General features: G+C 47.2%; 1 protein-coding gene across 2 annotated transcripts in view; it reads right to left on the bottom strand.

Annotated features, from left to right (window-relative positions):
- Positions 1-23,650, bottom strand: part of ERICH4 (glutamate rich 4) — a 257,702-nt gene that overhangs the window by 214,992 nt on the left and 19,060 nt on the right. The window contains exon 3 of one of the 2 annotated variants that reach the window (XR_009692406.1): positions 7,994-8,104. The gene's annotated coding sequence lies outside the window, so the exon portion shown is untranslated. Of the gene's footprint in view, positions 1-7,993; positions 8,105-20,516; positions 23,644-23,650 lie in introns of those variants that run through there. The other variant, XR_009692407.1, reaches the window with a different exon arrangement.

Genomic DNA, 23,650 nt, shown 5'->3' with positions numbered 1-23,650 from the left:
GCCAGGCACCTAGTAACCATTGCCATGAGTTGTTTTACAACAGGAGGTGCTGGCAAGGAACACGGGACTAATGAGCCTCCACCAACAGGAAGAGTTTGGGAAAGGTCCAAAGGAGACGCCACATGTCCGACCACCTCCCAGAATCCTTCTCTCTGGCATCCATCTGGGCTGAAGAAGGCCTGCACCACCGGAAGGACTCTGAGTCAGGATGATCGGCTAAAGACAACCCGGAAACTAATGCCATCACCATAAAACCCAAGACTGCAGGCCGTGTGACAGAGCTGTTCTCCTGGGTTCCCTTCCACTACGGCTCTGCACCCGGGTGCCCTCTCCCAAGAAGATCTGCTGCTTTGTCGGCACGTGTGTCTCCTGGGACACTTCATTTCTGAGTGGTAGACAAGAGCCCAGGTTCGGGCCTTGGAAGGTGCCCTCCTTCGTGCACCTGGGATACAGATCTGTGCACTGGGATTTGCCTGACGTGTGAGCCTTCTTTTCCCTCCAAAGCAATATCTTGTAAGTTTGCTGAATCTTTAGTTTTCTTTGAAATGGGAAGCCTCGTGCCTCACGAATGCTCCACGTGAAGGGCTGCAGATGGTTACATCGCCACGTTCTCCGCTTCACGTCCTTATTTCTGAATCCAACCCATGAGACTCCTTCTCCTCACATCCCCAAACACCCTGTCCATGCCCCACTCCCCTGACCCGTGGTGACCTCCATCTACAACACGAAGAAAAAAAAAAAAATCAAAACCTGATACCGGACTAAAATAAAGATATAAGTACATGCGGTGCAGTGGATGGTCTGTTTCTTTGGCGGGATCTGCCTGATGTCCAGCCCAGGGTCTCTACCGTGGGCCCTAGCCTGGGAGCGGGTCTCCAGCAGGAGAAAGCGCAGGGGTGGGGGTGGGAGTCGACAGGAGCCCTCTGTCGGGGGTGGAGGCCAGGCGCCTGGAGTGCACATCTGGTTCAGAGAAACGGGAAGGGGAGTGGAGGTCCGCAGGCTCACATTGTGGACTTGAGACCAGACAGGTTTGGAGACAATTCTGCTCAGTAGCTGAATATTCAGAGAGGCTGCGGTGGCACTGCATGGTTTGAGAAGGCCATTTCTGAAACCAAATCACATCCTAATCAGGAAGTATACCAGTGGAGCCCAGAGGAGAAATTGGTGCCTAGAGGATGAAGTGAGGGGGATGAAAGGGGCAGAGAAACCTTCCGCAGGCTTCCTGATGTGAACGTTTTAGGCCCAGGGCCACAGGAGGCCCAGATCTGGCCTTTCTGTATATATTGTACCGGCTTTCCCCAGCGGTCCAGTACTTAGGAGTCCACCCGCCAATTTCGGGGACAAGAGTTCAGTCCCTCTTTCAGGAAGACCCCACATGAACAGTTGGGGCCAATGATGCACAAGATAGGAAAGCAGATCAAAAACCCAATCACCACGTCCCAGCTGGAGAACAAAAGCGGGAGCCTGGCTGTGATGCCTGCACACACCCCACCAAGGGTGTGGGGAGGGGGCAGACCTCGATCTCACCCCTCCAGCCCAACCCCTGACCCAGCCTGCACTCGCCCCACTTCAGGGACCACAGTCCCCCGCATGCCCTGACACCCTCCCCCCACCCTCCTGGGGTGCAAACCAGGGGAACCTGTCACTTGTTTGGCTCCCTTCCTCCTGCACCCAGAGCCGCAATAAAGCCTTGCCTGAACTTCCTGTCTGGCCTCTCGTCAAGCAATCGAACCGACCCTGGACCTGAAGGTTCACTGTCCCGAAAACAATCAAGATGATGTTGGTCAGACCACTGATGACTGATCTGAAGGTGACTCTCAACCAGCTGCCTGGGCTGTTTCTGCATAGAGCGGCCCCCTCACACTTCTGTCTGGAAAAGCTCTGGCCCCACTGGTTGCCACTAAGGGTTTGGGTGGGGGAGCGGTCAGTCAGCCTCTGGACAGGTGTCCACCATCCTCCCCCCGACCTGCCGGCGTCTGAAACAAAGCAAACTTTCCTTTGCACCAACCTGGCCGCTCTACTGCTTTGAGTGTGGAGCAGCCGGACCCACCACACTTCTCTGGGCAGCCGTGTGAGGCTACAGGATGACATCCGCCTTCAAGGAGATGCAGTGCAAGCACCTTTTCTGTGCTAAGGACACAGACATCTCACACCTTCTAGTCCTTTCCTGGGGTTCTGAGGCAACCCAGTGCTCATTTACACGTTTTCCTTCCAACTTAAGAGTCAACACATATGCCCGTCAGTGCCCTCAGAGACTCCTGCACTAAAGCAGCTTTGGGAAAGTATCTGCCGCCATCTGGAGTCTCTGCACGGCTTCTGATGGCCACAACGTGCCCAGGGATTCGGGTGCAACGACACTAGCCCTAGCAAGCTTTCTCAGCTCTATGGAGACACAAGCACCTCCGCATTTGATACTCACACACCTAGCCGAACTTCTCCCCGTCCAGGTCCCCGGCTATCAGAGACCACCTCCAGAGCTCCAAACACACCCGGGGTATTCAAAAACCGATATTGAGCAGGCGGCTTAGCCCCACCCCACTCGCCACTTCCTGCCGCCTCTTCTGAAAACAACCAGCTCTCAGCTTTGCCTTAGACACGCCCCCTTCAAGAGGCCACAAGCTCTTTAAAACCTGGCGCGTCCCCTTGGGTCTCTGCACCCTGCGCGGTGCCTCTCCTCACTAGGTGACTTTCAACTTCTCTTTGTAAGGACACTGGCCTCTCTGCAGAGCCACTGAGGCACCTCTATGAATTAAGACGCAGGCACAGCCTGACCGAAAGCAAAACGAGATATCCGTTATGTGTTGCGACTTAGCGAGAACGACTTCCTTCATGCAAGACCTACTCCTGCGACTTCTAAGCCACATTGTGTGGGCTTATCTCGAGGGCAAGATGATGCCCTTTCTGCCAAATGAATTACCGTACCAAAATGTGATAAAGGAATTTATTAAACTGCTTTGTCTGCATGCAATGCAATCTATTTTGAGCTTTCTAACAGGAAAGATTGCTGGTGCCACGAGAACCTGGTTTCTCGTTTCCATCGCACCCAAGATGTCGTATTGCTTTCAGAAAGAACCTGATGAAGCAATAGGTAGAAATCTGGTTTAAACGACGTTTGAAGCGACTTGGAAAGGTTTTGTTGAATGATCCTTGACGTCCTTGTCGCATCTCCAGGAAACCGATCAACTGAACTCTGAACGAGAATTGAAACTATTTGAAAACGGTACGACTTCTACACATTTTTTCCCTTTTTTTTCCCCCCTATTCTATCCCTTCACAGGCCAGTTTATGCTGACAAATCTAGTTACATGTTAGGACGGACAGTCCCTATACAAAAGGACTCAAAGGCAAATAGATATTTGTACCGTAAATTTTTCCCGTTAATTCTTCTCCTGTATTTTCTTAGAAAATACTCCATTTGTGATTTCGAATTTGTCTGGCCACTGTGAGTGTTTTGGCTCCACATTTTGAGCACTTGCATTTTCTTTTTTTGGAGAGCCTTGGAGCCTCTCCTCTCTCCTTTTTTGCCTCTCAAGTTGCTGTTTCTTCGCAGCGCAGCAGGCATAGCTTGCTCATATTCTTCCTGTGCCTCTTGTTTGTCGTTCTCTTCTTCTTTGGAACGTTTCACAGAGTATATTCAACTGCTACAGTGTCCTTCTGGCGGAAGCCGTTCAGGGCTACAGTGTCCTTCAGACAAAGCCTGGTCAGTGGGACCCTGGCGGTCTTCTGGCAAAGACTGCTCACCTTGTTCTAACCAGGAACGGTCAGCTTTTCTCAGCTGCCTGCTGAGTCTTTCCTCTGCAGCTAAGTGGAGATGGTGCAGGTGATCAGGGTGTTAGGGGAAGCGCACTGATCCCACCCTGGCCAGGCACCTAGTAACCATTGCCATGAGTTGTTTTACAACAGGAGGTGCTGGCAAGGAACACGGGACTAATGAGCCTCCACCAACAGGAAGAGTTTGGGAAAGGTCCAAAGCAGACGCCACATGTCCGACCACCTCCCAGAATCCTTCTCTCTGGCATCCATCTGGGCTGAAGAAGGCCTGCACCACCGGAAGGACTCTGAATCAGAATGATCGGCTAAAGACAACCCGGAAACTAATGCCATCACCATAAAACCCGAGACTGCAGGCTGTGTGACAGAGCTGTTCTCCTGGGTTCCCTTCCCCTACGGCTCTGCACCCGGGTGCCCTCTCCCAAGAAGATCTGCTGCTTTGTCGGCACGTGTGTCTCCTGGGACACTTCATTTCTGAGTGGTAGACAAGAGCCCAGGTTCGGGCCTTGGAAGGTGCCCTCCTTCGTGCACCTGGGATACAGATCTGTGCACTGGGATTTGCCTGACGTGTGAGCCTTCTTTTCCCTCCAAAGCAATATCTTGTAAGTTTGCTGAATCTTTAGTTTTCTTTGAAATGGGAAGCCTCGTGCCTCACGAATGCTCCACGTGAAGGGCTGCAGATGGTTACATCGCCACGTTCTCCGCTTCACGTTCTGATTTCTGAATCCAACCCATGAGACTCCTTCTCCTCACATCCCCAAACACCCTGTCCATGCCCCACTCCCCCGACCCGTGGTGACCTCCATCTACAACGCGAAGAAGAAACAAAAAAAATCGAAATCTGATACCGGACTAAAATAAAGATATAAGTACATGCGGTGCAGTGGATGGTCTGTTTCTTTGGCGGGATCTGCCTGATGTCCAGCCCAGGGTCTCTACCGTGGGCCCTAGCCTGGGAGCGGGTCTCCAGCAGGAGAAAGCGCAGGGGCGGGGGTGTGAGTCGACAGGATCCTTCTGTCTGGGGTGGAGGCCAGGCGGCTGGAGTGCACATCTGGTTCAGAGAAACGGGAAGGGGAGTGGAGGTCCACTAGCTCACATTGTGGACTTGAGACCAGACAGGTTTGGAGAAAATCCTGCTCAGTAGCCGAATATTCAGAGAGGCTGTAGTGGCACTGGGTGGTTTGAGAAAGCAATTTCTGAAACCAAATCACATCCTAATCAGGAAGTATTCCAGTGGAGCTCAGAGGAGTGATTTTGGAGCAACAATAAATAAGTCTGACACTGCTTCCACTGTTTCTGCATCTATTTCCCATGAAGTGATGGGACCAGATGCCATGTTATTAGTTTTCTGAATGTTGAGCTTTAAGCCAACTTTTTCACCCTCCTCTTTCTCTTTCATCAAGAGGCTTTTTAGTTCCTCTTCACTTTCTGCCATAAGGGTAGTGTCATCTGCATAACTGAGGTTATTGATATTTCTCCCGGCAATCTTGATTCCAGCTTGTGCTTCTTCCAACCCAGCATTTCTCATGATGTACTATGCATATATGTTCAATAAGCAGGGTGACAATATACAGCCTTGAGGTACTCCTTTTCCTGTTTGGAACCAGTCTGTTGTTCCATGTCCACTTCTAACTGTTGCTTCCAGACCTGCATATAGGTTTCTCAAGAGGTGGGTCAGGTGGTCTGGTATTCCCATCTCTTTCAGAATTTTCCACAGTTTATTGTGACCCATACAGTCAAAGGCTTTGGCATAGTCAATAGAGCAGATATAGATGTTTTTCTGGAACTCTCTTGCTTTTTTGATGATCCAGCAGATGTTGGCAATTTGGTCTCTGGTTCCTCTGCATTTTCTACAACCAGCTTGAATATCTGGAAGTTCATGGTTCATGTATTGCTGAAGCCTGGCTTGGAGAATTTTGAGCATTACTTTACTAGCATGTGAGATGAGTGCAATTGTGCGGTAGTTTGAGCATTCTTTGGGATTGCCTTTCTTTGAGACTGGAATGAAAACTGACTTTTTCCAGTCCTGTGCCCACTGCTGAGTTTTCCAAATTTGCTGGCATATTGAGTAGAGCACTTTCACAGCACCATCATTCAGCATTTGAAAGAGCTCAACTGGAATTCCATCACCTCCACTAGCTTTGTTGGTAGTGATGCTTTCTAAGGCCCACCTGACTTCACATTCCAGGATGTCTGGCTCTAGGTGAGTGATCACACCATCGTGATTATCTGGGTCATGAAGATCTTTTTGTACAGTTCTTCTGTGTATTCTTGCCACCTCTTCTTAATAGCTTTTGCTTCTGTTAGGTCCATACCATTTCTGTCCTTTATCGAACCCATCTTTGCATGAAATGTTCCCTTGGTATCTCTAATTTTCTTGAAGTGATCTCTAGTGTTTCCCATTCTGTTGTTTTCCTCCATTTATTTTCATTGCTGTCTGAGGAAAGCTTTCTTATCTCTCCTTGCTGTTCTTTGGAACTCTGCATTCAAATGGAAATATCTTTCCATTTCTCCTTTGCTTTTTGCTTCTCTTCTTTTCACAGCTATTTGTAAGGAGTCCTCAGACAACCATTTTGCCTTTTTGCATTTGTTTCCCTTGGGGATGGTCTTGATCCCTGCCTCCTGTTCAATGTCATGAACCTCCGTCCATAGACAGAGTGCCTGATGAACTATGTGAATTCTTAGAGAAATGCAAATCAAAATTACAATGAGGTATCACCTCACACAGGTTAGAATGGACTTCAGCAAAAGGTCTAAAACCAACAAATGTTGGGGAGGTTGTGGAGAGAAGGGAACCCTCCTACAGTGATGCTGGCAATGTCGATTGTTAACAGCCAGTACCAGAACAGCAGGGAGGTTTCTCAAGTAAAAAGTGAATGAAATTAGGACACTCCCAGAGAGAAAAAGAAACTCCGCATTGATTAAAGAGCTAACTAGATGGCCAGTAATCTAAATCTCTTGAGAAAAATATAGGTATAATATGCTTTGACATAAATCACAACATTTTTTGGTCTACCTCTTAGAGTAATGCAAAACAAAACAAAACAAATGAAAGACCTCATTGACTTTTTTTTTTTTTTCCATTTATTTTCATTAGTTGGAGGCCAATCACTTCACAATATTGTAGTGGTCCCTGTCATATGTTGACATGAATCAGCCATGGATTTACATGTATTCCCCATCCCGATTCCCCCTCCCACCTCCCTCTCTACCCGATCCTTCTGGATTTTCCCAGTGCACCAGGCCCGAGCACTTGTCTCATGCATCCAACCTGGGCTGGTGATCTGTTTCACCCTAGATAATATACATGTTTCGATGCTGATCTCTCCAAACATCCCACCCTCACCTTCTCCCACAGAGTCCAAGAGTCTGTTCTGTACATCTGTGTCTCTTTTTCTGTTTTGCATATAGGGTTATCATTGACTTTAAAAGCATTTGCTCAGCAAAAGGAATCATGAACAGAAAGAAAAAGAAAACCCTCAGCATGGTAAAAATTAAGTGACTATTAATGGTTGAATATTAAATGCCCATGAGCACAGTTTTTCCAGTTGTTGTGAATGCACTTGAATCATCCAGAAATCATCCTGCTCCCCAGTCCCTGGAGAAACTGTCTTCCACAAAACCAGTCCCAAAAATGTTGGGGACTGCTGCTCTATAGCATAACAATAAGAATATACCTGACAGAACTGACTACTACAGTAAAAACTGGCTACATATTAAACTTGTTTTTTTTATTTTTCAACAACAACAAGATCTTTCTTATATAGAATTTCAACATAAATACAAATTAGAATACAAAATGTTTTTCAAGGTGAATTAATTAGTTTTGGGGAAAAAAACCCAGAAAGAAAACAGCATTTTACTGTTATTTATTTCTAGACAAATTAAGGTTCTCTGGCTATTATTTTAGCCCTGTATTACATGCTTTATCTCTATTTACTGATAATGAGAAGTTTGGAGGTTTTTCCCCTAAAATTTAAAATAAAGAACATTTCCTATAAAGGAAAGATCTCAGTTAACAAGCTAACTTGTTAACAGGTTAACTTTATACTTAACAAGCTAATTTTATTCTTCAAGGAACGATAATAAGAGAAGAAACTGGGCCTAAAGTTAGCAGAAAGAAAGGAATATTAAAAATGAAATAAAGAACAGAAAAATTAAAATAGATCAGTGAAACCAAGAGCTTTATTCCTCTTTCAAAAAAAAGTGTTTCATCACTTACCACTGGTAGGGACATGGGGGAGGGCAAGCTTCTGTCAGGCACCTAAGACTTTCAGCAGCTCACTTCCATCCTGGCTTCCCTTCCTCTCTAGATCCGGCTGAATTAATTTCCCTTGAAAAAGCAAGAAACACGTTTTGGCTTCATCACAGCGATTCACATTCTCCCTCCTCCTGGAACCCCCCTCCCACACTGCACTCTCCTCCCTCCTTCCCCAGCTCCAGCCCAGCGGGCTTCACCTGCCCGCTGGTCATCCTCAATCAGCATGACCAAGCCGCTCTGCTCCTCTCAAAACAAAATTCACACTTTGTTTTGTTTGTTACCCCTCTGTCCCCTGTCTTCCTAACACACTGAGAGCCATGTGAGGGCGAGCTCTGCTCTCCTTACCACTCACGGATGCTCCCCCCTCAGCGTCTGCACACAGGGCGCCTCCCCGCCGTCTCCTCCCCAGCATCTCCCACGACAGACAGAGGAAATATGGACATTCATTCGTTCTGAGCTCTCCTCTGAATTATAATTACCTGCAGATTCCCAGGGACTTCAGGAAGCTAGGTTTTATATTGGTACCTTCAATAAATCCCATAAAACCCATAAAATGTTATCCCATAAAATGTTATAATAATCCCATAAAATAAATCCCATAAAATGTTAGCCAAAAAACACCTCACTTGAATTTTTGCTCAGTAAAGCCCCACTGGAAAACCCACTCTCTGCTGCCCAGTCACCCCTCCATCCAGCCGGTGCCAGGGTGTGGTCAGCTGGCAGGGTCAGCACGTGTCCTGAACAATGTCAGTGCACAAACACAGCTCCAGGGTTCTCTCCTCTTGGAGACCCCCTCTGCTTTTCGCTCAGAGATGGAGCATAAAGAAGCACTCCCCTGACTGCTCTTTGCTCCAGAGTTCTGTGCAGGTAAGAGTTACGCAGGATGGACCAGGGACTCCTGAGTCTATAGTTACAGGGACAGGGTCCTGAGACCCGCTCTGCCCACAGAGACGCCATCACCACACCAGCTGCAGCATCAGAGACACCGTCTGCGTCTGCAGGGAGCATCTGCTGCGTCTCCAATGAGAAGCGAATGTTTTCCTGGGCACAATCCTCCCCCTACTCAGATTAGAAGAGAAAGACAGAAGGAGAGAGAGACAGGGGGAGAGAGAGAGACAGTGAGACAGAGACAGAGAGAGATACAGTGAGACACACACACAGAGACAAAGAGACAGAGAGAGATAGAGACAGAGAGAGATACAGTGAGACACACACACAGAGACAAAGAGACAGAGACAGGCAGAGAGTGTGTGAGTGTGTGTCTGACACAAAGTAGCCTGCCAGGCTCCTCTGTCCATGTGACCCCATGGACTTGGCCCATCAGGATCCTCTGTCCACGGGATTTCCCAGGCAAGGAAACTGGAGTGGGCGGCCATTCCCTCCTCTAGGGGAGCTTCTTGATCCAGGATCGAAACCACTTCTCTTGAGTTTCCTTCCATTGGCAGGTGGACTCTTCACCACTCCACCACCTGGGAAATCCCTGACTAAGGACGACTGCTGGCAATTATCCAGGTGATTCCAGTGGGGAGTGGAACAGCAGGCAGAAAAGGCTCTCAGCCCTCTCTGTGGTAAGACGCCGTTCAGAATTAACACTGAGATTAGGCATTAACGGGACACTCCGAGGTCCATCAAGAACTTCCTTTGTGGGACTTCCTTGGTGGTCCAGTGGTTGAGGATCAGCCTTGCAATGCAGGGGACGTGGGTTCCATCCCTGGTCGAGGAACTAAGATCCCAGAGGCTGGAGCAACTAAGCTTGTGTGCTGCAACTACTGAGCCTGCGATCTTTAGAGCCTGTGTGCCACAACTAAGACCCACCACAGCCAAATGCATAAATAAATATTTAAAAAGAGGAACTTGTTGACTCCTGCTCCAGGCCACGTGTGTGAGGTCTTGCACCAAGGCCGCAGAAGCAGAGTGCAGAACCAAGGTCAACACTAAAGCGGACTGAGCCCCTTGTAGCCTGGTCAAAAGCCCCTGACAATCACCAACAACCCTCCTGACTCCCAATTAAGCAAAGGTGCCCACTCCAGTAAACACCCCATAGCATCCCAACCAGTCACCTAATGCCAACCTTCTAGCAGGAATTTTTAAGTCTTGAGGATATACAAGTTGGCTGTTAACTCATGAACACTGTCAGCTCTCCTGACTGTCAGGAGTTGACAGCCAGCTATGATCGCAGTGCCCACTCTATCTCTGCTCTTTGTTCTTAAGAAACTCAGTCCCTTCCAAAGTGCTCTGTGTCTGTAAATTCTTTCCCAACCCAGGCTCACACCGCCTCAACATTTGGTGGCCTATGTGGGGATTGCTCTCGGGGGCTCTCCCCCAGTCTCCTCTCCTCTTTTCTTTTTCCTTGGGCCCTCTGCGAACAGGCGAGTGGCTGTGGAAGCAACCGAGGAACTCCGGCCAGGGTTACCCTCTGGTGTGTCCCAAAGGCCCACTGCTCACTGTGCCCCAGTAGTTGCCACCCAAATGGGTGAGGGGTTTTCTTTTTGACTCCTTTCCAACCGAGGACTAGGGAAATCAACATTGTGTTGGCATGGGTCAGGCATTTAAAAGCCACTAGGGTGCCTGCCGCTAGAAGACACCCAAGGCAGAATATGGGGAGTCACGGAACAGATCAGGCTATCAGAGCTTCTGCCCCTAAGACAACTTCTGTGCACTGTACGTGCCACATTGGTTCAAGGAAAACATTGAGCCCATTCCCCAGGCCACCACCTCCCAGCAGGATTGAACAGCAGATTCCTCAGCTTGTCTTCTCTCTTTCACTTTCCCCCCGCTGTCATGATTTAACTTACGGGGGCCTAGGAGCAGCCTCTGAATCATTCCAAAGAATGCCTTCCACGTTTCAGAGAATCATCAGAAGGTGCGTCACTGCTGGTTCCGGAAAACTCTTTTCTGTCCCTCCGGCCCTAGTCGCCAGGTGCGTTTTCACACGGTTTGGGCCCAGGCTTGTGCGTAGCCACGTGGTTTGTGCCACGCTCTGTCCCACATTCGGAGGTGATCTCTCACTGTCGGATGCAATTGTTGGGACGGTTGGCCATTTGTGCCATTAGCCACACGGCGCCTCGTCGCGCACAGAGGGTTCATTGGGACAGTTGGAATGCCTTCTGTGGCCAGTGAAGTCTCGGCACCCCCATTCTCAAAATGGACTCAGGTTTGTCTTGAGACCCTCCCTCAGACTCACCTCTAGGCTGTATTCTCAAGAACTGGAAAAAAAATTTGATCCTGAAAATCTTAAAAAGAAAAGGGTCACTTTCTTTTGCAACAAAACTTGGAGCCAGTACAAATTGAGAAACCAAGAAAAATGGCTTCCTAATGGCCCACTCAATTACAACACAAGCCTCCAATTTGATCTCTTTTGCTGTTCCTTATGCTCAAACCTTTATGGCACTCAGTCAGGTGCCAGATCTAAGAGACTCATGCCACATGTGTCTTTCTGTTGCTGCCCTATCCCCTCGTTCCCCTCTGTCTCTCCCTCCACCAGATATCCTGGGCCAGGACTTTGTCCTATAATCAAAAGCCTGGAAAAAACTCTCCTAAAATTCTAAAGGATCCCCTTCTAACTCCTCCTGTCTCTTGGGGCAGTGGGGTGGGAGAGAAGGAAGTGGGAACAGAACCAAGCTTCCCCTATTCTTACAAGTTCCCTTACTCCTTCAGATTCTTCTGATCAAACCAAGACCCGGCCATCCCAGGGGAACAATCCCTGCTGGGACAAAACCTTATCAGTCAATCCGCACCTGTGACCAGAGCCAATGTGAATTTGAACACTCTCCTCTTTAAAAATTTAAGCTACAAGCCTATGACCACAGAAAGGAAAAAGACAATATAGCCATGATATTCTTTAGAATCCGGAAAAACTCGTTAAAATGAAATCTTTTTGAAATTGCAAAACTATTTCTTTTTGCACCATGCAATTAGGAAAAAGTTGGCTTGTTAAGATACTTTTTTTTTTTGGAGTTCTGACCCTGCCTGAGAAGCAAAAACATTCCTAGGGAAAAAACTGAAGTTAACTCTTTTCATGTCCTTGAGATACACAGCCCACTCTGCCTGAGACTCCAGCTGAGAGCAAATTCATAGAACTTCAGGCCAAAGGGAAAAAAGAGGCAAAGAGACATTTTAAATCTCAAGTGGAAAACTATGAGATCTCTGTCTGTCCAGATATATGCATGCCTCAGTGTGTGTCTTTGATATGGAGAATATAGTCGAGGTTAATTTGTCAATGAGCTCTATTTAATTGGCCTGAAGAAAAGTAGGGCTTCTCTGGTGGCTCAGACGGTAAAGAATCTGCCCATAATGCAGGAGACCCAAGTTCAGTCCCTGGGTCGGGAAGATCCCCTGGAGACGGGAATGGCTACCCACTCCAGTATTCTTGCCTGGAGAATTCCATGGACAGAGGAGCCTGGTGGGCTACTGTCCATGGGGTTGCGAAGAGTCAGACACAGCACAAAAGTAAGCGCTTATAAATCAAGTGATTCTGAATTCAAGAAAAATTAAACTAAATGAATTCCAGGCTCATGTAAACTGGGAAATATTCCCTATTAAGTTAATCAGTTCAGTTCAGTTGTTCAATCGTGTCTGACTCTTTGCAACCCCATGGACTACAGCATGCCAGGCTCCTTTCCCAAGTTGGAACCAGTCTGTTGTTCCATGTCTGGTTCTAACTGCTGCTTCTTGACCTGCATACAGATTTCTCAGGAGGCGGGTAAGGTGGTCTGATATGCCCATCTCTTTAAGAATTTTCCACAGTTTGCTGTGATCCACATAGTCAAAGGCTTTGGCATAACCAATAAAGCAGAAGTAGATGTCTTTCTGGAATTCTCTACTTTTTCAATGATTCAACGGATGTTTGCAATTTGATCTCTGGTTCCTCCGCCTTTTCGAAATCCAGCTTCAACATATGGAAGTTCTTGGTTCACGGACTGTTGAAGCCTGGCTTGGAGAATTTTGATCATGACTTTGCTAGCGATTGAGATGAGTGCAACGGTGCGCTAGTTTGAACATCCTTTGGCATTGCCTTTCTTTGGAATTGGAATGAAAATTGACCTTTTCCAGTCCTATGGTTACTGCTGGGGTTTCGAAATTTGCTGGCATATTGAGTAGAGCACTTTCACAGCATCATCTTTTAGGATTTGAAATAGCTTAACTGGAATTCTACCACCTCCACTAGCTTTGTTTGTAGTGATGCTTCCTAAGGCCCACTTGACTTCGCATTCCAAGATGTCTGGCTCTAGGTGAGTGATCACAGCATCATGGTTATCTGGGTCATGAAGATATACCCACTTGAATGCAGAGTTCCGAAAAATAGCAAGGTGAGATAAGAAAGCCTTCTTCAGGGATCAGTGCAAAGAAATAGAGGAAAAACAATAGAATGGGAAAGAATAGAGATCTCTTCAAGAAAATTAGAGATACCAAGGGAACATGTCATGCAAAGATGGGCACAATAAAGGACAGAAATGGTATGGACCTAACAGATGCAGACGATATTAAGAAGAGGTGGCAACAATACACAGAAGAACTGTACAAAAAAGATCTTCATGACTCAGATAACCACGATGGTGTGATCACTCACCTAGAGCCAGACATCTGGAACAACCTTATCAGGTAAATAAAAAGACTGTCTGAAAGAAATCTCAAAGTATAGTGGGGACCTCTAGAAGAAAAAAATCCACCTCAATAAAAACTGATGACAGACCTATGACATCTATAGTCAATGGGCAAACATATCAAAAAAAAATTAGTCTTGGCTGTGTTTAACAAAAATTAGGGTAATGGTAGAAAAAAATTTGTCTCACTGAATATTAAATCCTAGTTTTGTTAATTAAGGTTAGTGTTTACTAAGATTCACTTCTGAGATAATTATTTGTTGTTATAAAATTTAATTAAGTTAATAAGAGGACATTCTAAGTTTGTTTCTGAAGACTAACTTCATAATCAGTCTTTGGATAAAGATCAGATGCTCCATGATCTACAACCAGAAGATTAACACCAGATTACAGTCACTCAACAAACTAAGTCAGATAACAAGGTAAATACTGGGCTACACCTAATAAAAGTTCTTAAATTCTTACTTGTGACGTTACTATTACTGCTAGCTATATTGCTTTCTATATTGCCTATTTTACAGAATTGTTGTCTCTTACATTACCAATTGTGTGACTGAGTCTCTAATGAAATGATGATATATAGTTCCATGAGATCAATGATTATCATAATGTAACTCTAGATATGAGAAGAAACAAAAAGACGGAATATTTTCATGAACTATAAGAGACTACTAGTAAGGCAGATATGATCCAGGACTTTTGCTACTTTCGTAGCCTAGTCCAGTAACAGCACATTGAGTGGACAATCAAAACATCTTCGCTAGACCTGGGAATGAGCATTCCTAATATATCTTCACTGGACCTGGGAACGAGCATTCCTAACATCATGGGACAAAATGATCACAATACGCCCCTGAAACCATGGTGAAATCTATGGCCATGATCGGAGTCTGCGACTGGAAACTGGCACTTGCCATCTGCCTCTACAAAGATGAAATCAGGAGCCACTACAGCTGCTGACCTTCTACACCCACAGAAAGGAATTCAGGGTAGAAATCACGAATGAGGCGTTCTGTGCTCTAACAAAAACTGGCAGGACAAGCCTTCAGATAGTTAGGCATTTTCAAGTAAAGATTTCCATGAACCCCAATTCTTGCATCTTCTCATATCTAGAGAAGCACCAACATCGCAGACCAGTGTCTGGCCCTAGATCTCCTGACTAGCCCCTCTTTTAGGCCCCTTGGCAGCTTTTCTACTTCTATTAATCTCCAGACCATGTATCTCTAACCTTCTTGTTAACTTTGTTTCTTCTAGAATACAAATGAAATCTCCAGATGCTCATGCAACAAGGATACCAGCTGGTTGACACACGGACTACGCCAGAACAGGCGGTTTTCTCATTCCATAGACTCTCATCTCCCTCCAAAAATGCACCCTGACAGAGTGTGGGCATTGGGACCCAGGACCCCACGACCCTCCTGTCCAGCAGGAAGAAGCCAGAGTGGTTTCTGCCCCTTTCCCCAATGACTTGGGTCCCCATGTCCCAAGAGAGGATAGGCAGGTTGTTAGACATGAGCAGGTGTAAAGGGGCCAAAGATGTGGCCCATTAATAAGAAGAGGGGGGAACACAGAATCCTGCCCCAGGCCACAGGTGTGAGGTCTTGCACCAAGGCCACAGAAGCAGAGCCCAGAACCAAGGTCACCTCGAAAGCTGACTGTCCCACTTTCTGTTGCCAAAAGCCCCCTAATAGTAACTTAAAAGCCGCCTGACTCCCAATTAGGCAAAGATGCCCACTCCAGTAAACACCCTATAGCGTCCCAACCAATCACTTAATGCCACCCTCCCAGCAGGAATTTTCTTCGTTTAAAGGCTACAAAAGTTGGCTATTAACTCATGAACACTGTGGACTCTCCCTGGTCTGTCAGCAGTTGTCAGCGAGCTGCGCTCGCAGTGCCCACTCTCTGCTCTTTGTTTTTAATAAACTCACTCCCTTCTGAAATGCCCTGGGTCTGGAAATGCTTTTCCAACCCGGGCTAAGACTGCTTGAACAGCGTGGACTTGGGAGCTTGGGAGGCAGGTTCCCCATGTGAGCAAAGTGACCAGAGGCGCCAGGGCGGCCTTGAGAGGAGCAGCGGGTGCACAGGGCCCGGGAGCCAGTCTTCAAGGGATAGACGAGGGTCAGAACAGAGGGCAGGAGAAGCTCTGCGCCCCAGCGGATCCCTCCCAGTGGAAGGCCCGCCCCCAGGAGGGAAGCGAGTGGATGGTGCGGACTCCAACAAGCTCTGAGCTTCCCAAGGGAGGCTGGCGGTTCCAAAGGCTGGATGCGCCTGAGGCCTCTTTTTGCCTGAAAGGCAGAAACTACACAAGTAATCCCATCTCTGCAGAGTCACTCCTCACCCCGATTTCCCCTCCCCTCCCCCAGGACAGCAACTTCCTCTTCATCCCCTGCCCCCTAAACTCGTCCCTCGTCAGGATCATTCTGGGCCCCCCACACTCCTAGGCCTGCCCCATCCCCCATTTCCTCCCCTTCCCACTCCTTGGATTCTGGATTCTTCTGCCCACTATACCCTCCGCTCCCTGGGGCCTGGATCCTTTTCAGCCTCCGTGTGGCCTCAGTTAGATTCACCCACTCACACATTTCACCCTCTTGCAAACTCCATGGAAGAACGTTTGGCGCCCCCACGTGGACACTCATTTTCCTGCAGGGCTTCCCCAGACGCTGGCGGCCCCAACCAGACGCCCTCTGAGAGCAGCCCTGCCTTCTCAGCCTGGTCCCAGCTGGAACCTGGAAACCCTGCCCTCCTGTCCTACATTCTAGGCCCTACCCCAAGCCCTTCCCTCACCTCCCCAGGGTTGGAGTCCAGGAACCCTATTCTGGCCCCTACCCCCACTCCTCATGTCCTTCCTGTTTTGAATCGCCTGTGCCCTCAGCTCGAGACTTGTCTCCTCCGGGGTCCTGACATCCCCCACTCCTGCTCAAACTCTGCCTTTCTAGCCCCAAAGAATTCCAGTCTCCTTCTGCAGCTGCTTTCCTGGACCCTTTCTCCACCCGCTCCTCTTCCCAAAGGGGACTCCTGTGTGCCAGGAGACTTGTGCTGCGTGTCGCTGACTCCCTTTACAAACAGATGCAAAACACATAGAAACACAGACACACGTACAAATAGATATAGTCACACAAATACACAGACACACACATTACTGTCTACACACACGTATGTAGGCACATACCTACATACATACACACAGATGGACATATATGGATATATATTCACACACAAACACACACTCAACCCAGAGATCTCCCACACCAAGGCCTTGATTCCAAGACTCTAAGAAGTCCTACATGGAGCTCTTCTCTGAATATCCTGCCCCTAGGCTGGGTCTGGAGAGCGTCCTTTCTCTAAGTGACAGTTTAACCCTGACGGTCCTTTGGCATCTTATGGTCCCTCACCTCACCCCGGGTCAGAACCCTAAGCTTTCTTATCATTCCTCACTGCCACTTCTGTTTCCAAAGGGTCTGATATAGTTTCCCAGAGCATCTGATCATTTTTTAAAAGTAGTTTTTAAAAAGAATTTTTACGATCCAACATTTTGGTCATCAAACAAGTGAAAGGGAAAGTAACCTTATACATCAAGTGATGCCCTGTTACGTATCACCTGCTCATTGGCCAAAACACTTTCTCTGTGGAACGGGCACCTCCCACGAGGTCATGCCTCCGGGTGTGGTCTGACAGGAACACTCAAAACTCGAGCTTTCTCCATGTCTTTTTTTTTTTTTTTAGTAGGAGGCTAATTACAATATTGTAGTGGTTTTTGCCATACATTGACATGAATCAGCCATGGATTTACATGTGTTCCCCATCCTGACCCACCCTCCCACCTCCCTCCCCATGCCATCCCTCCGGGTCATCCCAGTGCACCAGCCCCGAGCACTTGTCTCATGCATCCAACCTGGACTGGTGATCTGTTTCACACTTGATAATATACATGTTTTGATGCTGTTCTCTCAGATCATCCCACCCTCGCCTTCTCCCACTCCATGCCGTCACTTGTTTCGCTGATCATGGACAAGGTCTTGAAAGTTTGAGAGCAGGTGCTGGCTGAACTTCTCACACAGGAGGTAACAAAATTTATAAAAGATATTTTAACAACATGTGGAATGAAGCAAGACCTGCAAGCCTTAAATTGGTTGATCCCATACCCTATCAAAGGGATACTGATATTTTTACTACGCAAGATAGTTTCGGTGGCATACTATTGGGTGGACATGAATTTTTTTAAAAATAAGAGCATATATATATTTGAAAAGATGGGTAACCAACCAACAGAAGTGATTGTGGCTTGATTTCTATTTATATATCCATTAGGGATCTATACTATCTTTGTGAACTATGTTTGGGTTTTTTGTTGTTGTTTTTTTTTTTGGTGGGGGGGGGGGGCGGGTTGGGCTTTTTATTTTGTTCCCTCTCCTTGAGAAACACAGGCTTTATTCGGTTACTTCTGGGCTGCTGCTGCTGCTGCTAAGTCGCTTCAGTCGGGTCCGACTCTGTGCGACCCCGTAGACAGAAGCCCACCGGGCTCCGCCGTCCCTGGAGGAGAAGTGTGTTTCCTCTGCCCTCCCCCTCAAGACTGAATGCAGATGGCCCCATATAGCCAACAGACCTCTCCCTTGAGGAATGGTTTTTCCGTCGTGTCCTGGACTGGATGCTCTTTCGCAGCAGGGTCACCCAGTCTGCTGGGGAAGGGCGCCTGGCTGGCCAGGAAGTTGCCCACTCTATCTGGGGGTCTGGCCAACGGTGGGGGGGGGGGGGCGGGATGCCAAATGAACCTTTAACGGGCATGTGCCCTGTGGGTGCCGACCTGGGAGTTTGGGGCGGGCTGATCCCGACCTGAGGGGAGGGCGAGGAGCCGTGGGGCCTTGAGAGGAGTCAGGGATGCGTGGGGCTCCGGGCAAAGGAGAGAATTGGGCGAGAACAGAGGGAAGGAGAAGCTCCACGCCACCGCGGAGCCCTCAAAGTGTAAGGAGCGTTCTGGGAGGGGAAGTGTGGACGGTGTGGACCCCAACAAGCTCTGTGCTTCCAAGGGGGGCCTGGTGGCTGGCGGTTCCAACAGCGGAAGATGAGACTGAGGCCTCTTGTTGCCTCGAGAAATGAAACTGCACAAGCGGCCCCGCCCTCACCCCCGCTTTCCCTTCCCTTCCCCGAAGGCAGGAACCCGCTCTTCATGCCCTGCCCCCTAGAGCCGCTTCCGGGCTTTTCTAGATCCTTCTGGGCTCTGCCTACCACAGTCTTCGTCATTCTCACTCATCCTGTGCCCTCCTGTTCTGGATGCTTCTGCCCGCGCTCCCCTCTCCCCCTGGCTCTGGCTCCTCTTCAGCCGCCACGGTGGTCTCAGTTAGTTTCACTTCCTCACACATCTCAGCACTTTGGAAACTCAGCGCAGGACATCTGAAGCCCAGAGACGGACATTCCCTTTCCTCCAGGGCTTCCCCAGATGCTGGATGCCCTGCCCAGCTCAGAGCAGCGCTGCCTTTCCCAGCCGGGTCCAGCGGGAGCCTGGAAACCCTGCCCTCCGGCCCATGCTCTAGTCCCACCGCAAGACCTCCTCCTTTGGCCTCCCTCACTTCCCCCCTTTCCCGGCTCCCCCAGACTCAACTCCCTTTAAAAAAATCTAATGTAACGTTTATTTCACTGTTTATAATGATTGAAGTTGATGCAGATGGACAGGGAAGCCTGGCCTGCTGCAGTCCATGGGGTCGCAAAGAGTTGGACACGACTGAGCAACCGAAGTGCACTGAATGATTAAAGGTTACTTTCCATTTACAGTTATCACAAAATAGTGGCTGTATCCCCGTATTGTATAGTTCATCCTCCTGCCTGTCTTTCTGCGGTGGTTTGTTCCTCCCACTCCTTCTCCACTATGTTTAGCCACCGCCCCCACTGGAAACCCCTATTTACTTCAATATATCCAGGGGTCTGCTGCTTTTTGTTACATATACTAGTTTGTGGTATTTTGTTAGATTCCTCATGTAAGTGATATCATATAGTATTTGCCGCTGTTTTCTCCCACTTAATAGATTATGTTTAGTCTTTCATTTTATCTAACCAAAAGTATCTAAAACACACCAACTGGGAAATGAAAAAAGGGTACAAATGAACTTATCTACAAAACAAACAAAATTATAGATGTAGAAAGCAATCTTATGGTTATCTGAGGTAAAGTGGGGAGGGATGAATTGGAAGCCTGAGGTTGTGTATAAAATAGATGAGGAATAACGGCCTTCTGTAGCGCGGGGAGCTCTACTCAGTACTCTGTGATGACCTATATGGAAGAAGAATCTAGAGAAGAGTGGATATATGTATAACTGACTCACTTTGCTATATACCTGAAGCTAACACAACATTGTAAATCAACTATACCCCTAGGGAAAACAAATTTTAAGTAATGAAAAGAACAAAACTCTCAATGGAAAAGAAAATGAAAGTCAAAGCAAAATAATGTAGCAGATACATACCAGTGTCTGATATATATTATAATAATATGTACAATAAAAAAATGTATATATAACATGGGGTTTCCCAGGTGACACGGTAGTAAAGAATCTGCCTGCCAATGCAGGAGATGCAAGGATGCAGGTTGAATCTCTGGGTCACAAAGATCCCCTGGAGTAGGAAATGACAACCCACTCCAGTATTCTTGCCTGGAAAATTCCATGGACAGAGGAACTTAGTGGGCTACATAGTCTATGGGGTCACAGTCAGACGCGACTGAGTAAACACACACACACACACATGTATATAACATATACGATTTATATCATATTATATAATATATAATATATAGTAGATATATATTATGTTTGTATGCATAATATATATTTTCTGTGGGTTTCTTATAGATAAATTAATGATGTATGGAACGAAACAAGCCCTGAAAACCTTGAACTGTTGGGTTGCCCAGTCCAAGGGATGCTGATATTTGTACTACACAAGATAGCAACCAGTTAAACGTGAATTGTTCAGAAAATAATATCATATACATCTTTAAAAAGATGTTTGGTTGCCAACCAGCAGAAGTCATTATGGTTTAATTTCTTCTTATATATCTTCGGACTCTATGCTATCTTTGCAAAATCTTAGAAGACGACATCATGTATTATTGTTTTAAGAAGCCGCATCATTGAGGGAAGTTAACAGTAGAGATTTGGATATCCTTATTAATTATAAATACCGACTCCACTGTCTAAGAGAGAGGACTGATTTAAAACTGGGGAGACATGACTAACATGATAACAAGGATCAGGAGACAGAGATTACCAGCTTGGCTTCCTGTGTTGGCCGCTAAACTGTGATTTCCTCCAACACTGGCAAACATTTAGAAATCAAACTTTTGCTGTTATAAGCAACACACGGACTCTGCCTTTCTCGCAGTGAATAGACGTGACCCTGGGGAAGTAAACGATTACGAAACAGTCCTGTGGTCTTCTGCCTGGTTCTGTGCTGACTGAGACTCCAGCCGGGTGCAGAGCAGGGGAGGGGCTGATGGTGAGCGGGCAGGACCCTATGAGGCTTTCCCAGAAAAGAACCCCAGCCAAGCCTTCCGCCTGCCTTTTGTCTGTAGAAAAACTTTCATCAAAGAATAAATTTGGGGACTTCCTTGGGGGTCCAGTGGGTGAAGACTCTGAACTTCCACTGCAGGGAACGCAGGTTTGATCTTTGGTTGGGGAACAAGAATCCTACTTGCCGTGCGATGTGGCCAGAAAATAAAAAGTAAAAAATTTTTTAAAAGCATGAATTTAATCAGAGAAGTGAGAAAATGCAGAAAGAAAAGGAAAACAGTCAAACAAGCCAAACTAATAATACTTCAGCCAGTAGACAAAGTCAAGGACCTTTATTTAGTTCTTCCTCAAGGTCTATAGATACTGTTCTGTGCCTTATATGTGAACTGTTTAGCAGATACTGAAACCCCTACCAGGTGGAGGAAGTTAACTGTATGTTGCCCACAAGCACGCCAACCCCAGACCGCTTGGAACCAGAAGGTTGATGACGCTGCCTCTTGGTTACCTCACCACCGACCACGGCTCCGTAAACACTGTGAGACTCCTCAGTGCCACCACCAGGCTGGGACACAGGCTTAAGGCGTTCCCTGCTGTGGCCCTCTTTGCCTGGCCAAACAGTAAAGCTAATTTCTTTCTACTTCACCCAACTCTTCCTTAAAGGTTTCATCCCGCATCGCTGTACAGAGGCTGGATTTTGGCAACAAATTGGACGTTCGGTATAGGGTTGACTTAGGGGCAGCTCACGGGGGTCCCCTGGCTTGACCAGACTCTCCGAGGTCATTCCTCCATGCCAGCCTCTTTTGAGAAGACAGAGGGTTGGAAGATTCCTTCAGCAGCCAGGTTGCCTGGGACCATTATCAAGAAGGCTGAGCTCATCATACCAGGTACTCATCCAGGCAGTGGGGGCTGAGTCAGAAGTGGAGGGTGAGGGAGGACCATCCTAGAAGCTAGGGAGGCCACCTTTGCTAGAAAGAAGTTTCTTTCTCCAGCCTCTGCCAGCCTGAATTTTTCTGCTCCAAAGAATTATTTGGAGGAAGGAGAAAGCATCGGGGACATGGAGACACCTTGGCCAGCATCTGGGTCAGTCCCCAGCCTGATTCTGAGGCTCCTTTGAAACGGAGAAAGAGCAGGGCACAACCTTTGACATAGCCCGAGGGCACAACATAAACTAATTAAAATCAAATGGGTCCACGATGGCCAACAAGTCAACTTGACTAGACCTTGATCCTTGGTATAAACTCATTGTAACACATCGGCAAGCTAAATGGCACATCCAAAGGTACCATGACAGTTCTGAGGTCAAACATCAAAGACCACAAAGGGGGCCGTGGTCCAACTCCTGGAAATCCCCTCCCCTTCCTCAAAACTGTTGGAATAATCCTACCACTTATTAGTCCATGAAATTACCCAGCCCATAAAAACTAACCACACCACATTTCCAGGCCTTTGCGCTCGCCCTCTGTAATGGCTCACACTCTCTCTGTGGAGAGTGTTTCTCTATGAATAAATCCACTTCTTACCTATCACTTTGTCTCTCACTGGATTCTTTCTGTGATGAGACATCAAGAACCTGAGCTTCCTTATGTCTTGAAACCAGGTCTGTGATCTCAGCTGGAAGACCATGGGTTTTGGCTGGGTTCGAGGTTCGAGTTCCAACACATGGGTTCAAGTCCCAACCTGAGGTAAGTGGCTTCCCCTTCAACTTGTGCATCTGAGGAACTTTTGATTCTAAGAGAGTCAGTTCCTCGGCAGGTTGATAAGAAGTCTAGGGGTCCCCAAGGAGAGAGGGGTCTGGAATTCTCAAGGAGGAAGAAAGGACGAACTTTTTTGTCCCTCTACATTCCTTAAGATTATATAACAATAATGTATCCTGCTTGAGGACAGTCTCTAGAAAAACCTTCTGGCTAATCCTGTTGTCTTAAGGTGTAAATTATGGGAGTAGGTCTAGTGAGGTCTTTACAACCTCCCGGCATTCTTTTGATTCACTCTAACAACTAATTAGAGAGTACATAATTCCATTGCTGACACTAGCAAGGGGGTACTCTTTCTGCCCCCTTCTGATGCCTATGTCAGAAGCTTTCTCTATCTCCTTTATACTTTAATAAAACTTTATTACACAAAAAACTCTGAGTGATCAAGGCTCGTCTCTGACCCCGGATTGAATTCTTGTCCTCTGGAGGCCAAGAATCCCGGCATCTTTGTGTGGTTCAGCAACACTTTCAATTCCATCTGGGGAACATTCAGCTTCCATCTGGGTATTTCATTTTGGAAATTCCACCTGTGAGACCAGTTGGACAAAAACCACAGGCTGAGCAGGAATTGGAATTAGCCACTCTGAGCTTTATGTTTTCTGTTTTTCTTCCCCTGCTATAGGCTTTCATCAGCTGGTGAGGTCTGGTTTGTATTTGGTTCACTCATGTCTGGTCAAAATTGGAAAATGCTTCTTTGATTCCATCAGACAGCCTCCTAAGAAAAATTTCGGCTGACTGGTTGACTTGTAGTTATAAACCTGTAGG

Source organism: Dama dama, chromosome 4 (genome assembly GCF_033118175.1).
Source record: "Dama dama isolate Ldn47 chromosome 4, ASM3311817v1, whole genome shotgun sequence".
Classification (NCBI taxonomy): Eukaryota; Metazoa; Chordata; class Mammalia; order Artiodactyla; family Cervidae; genus Dama; species Dama dama.
This window is presented reverse-complemented; position numbering and strand designations above follow the sequence as displayed.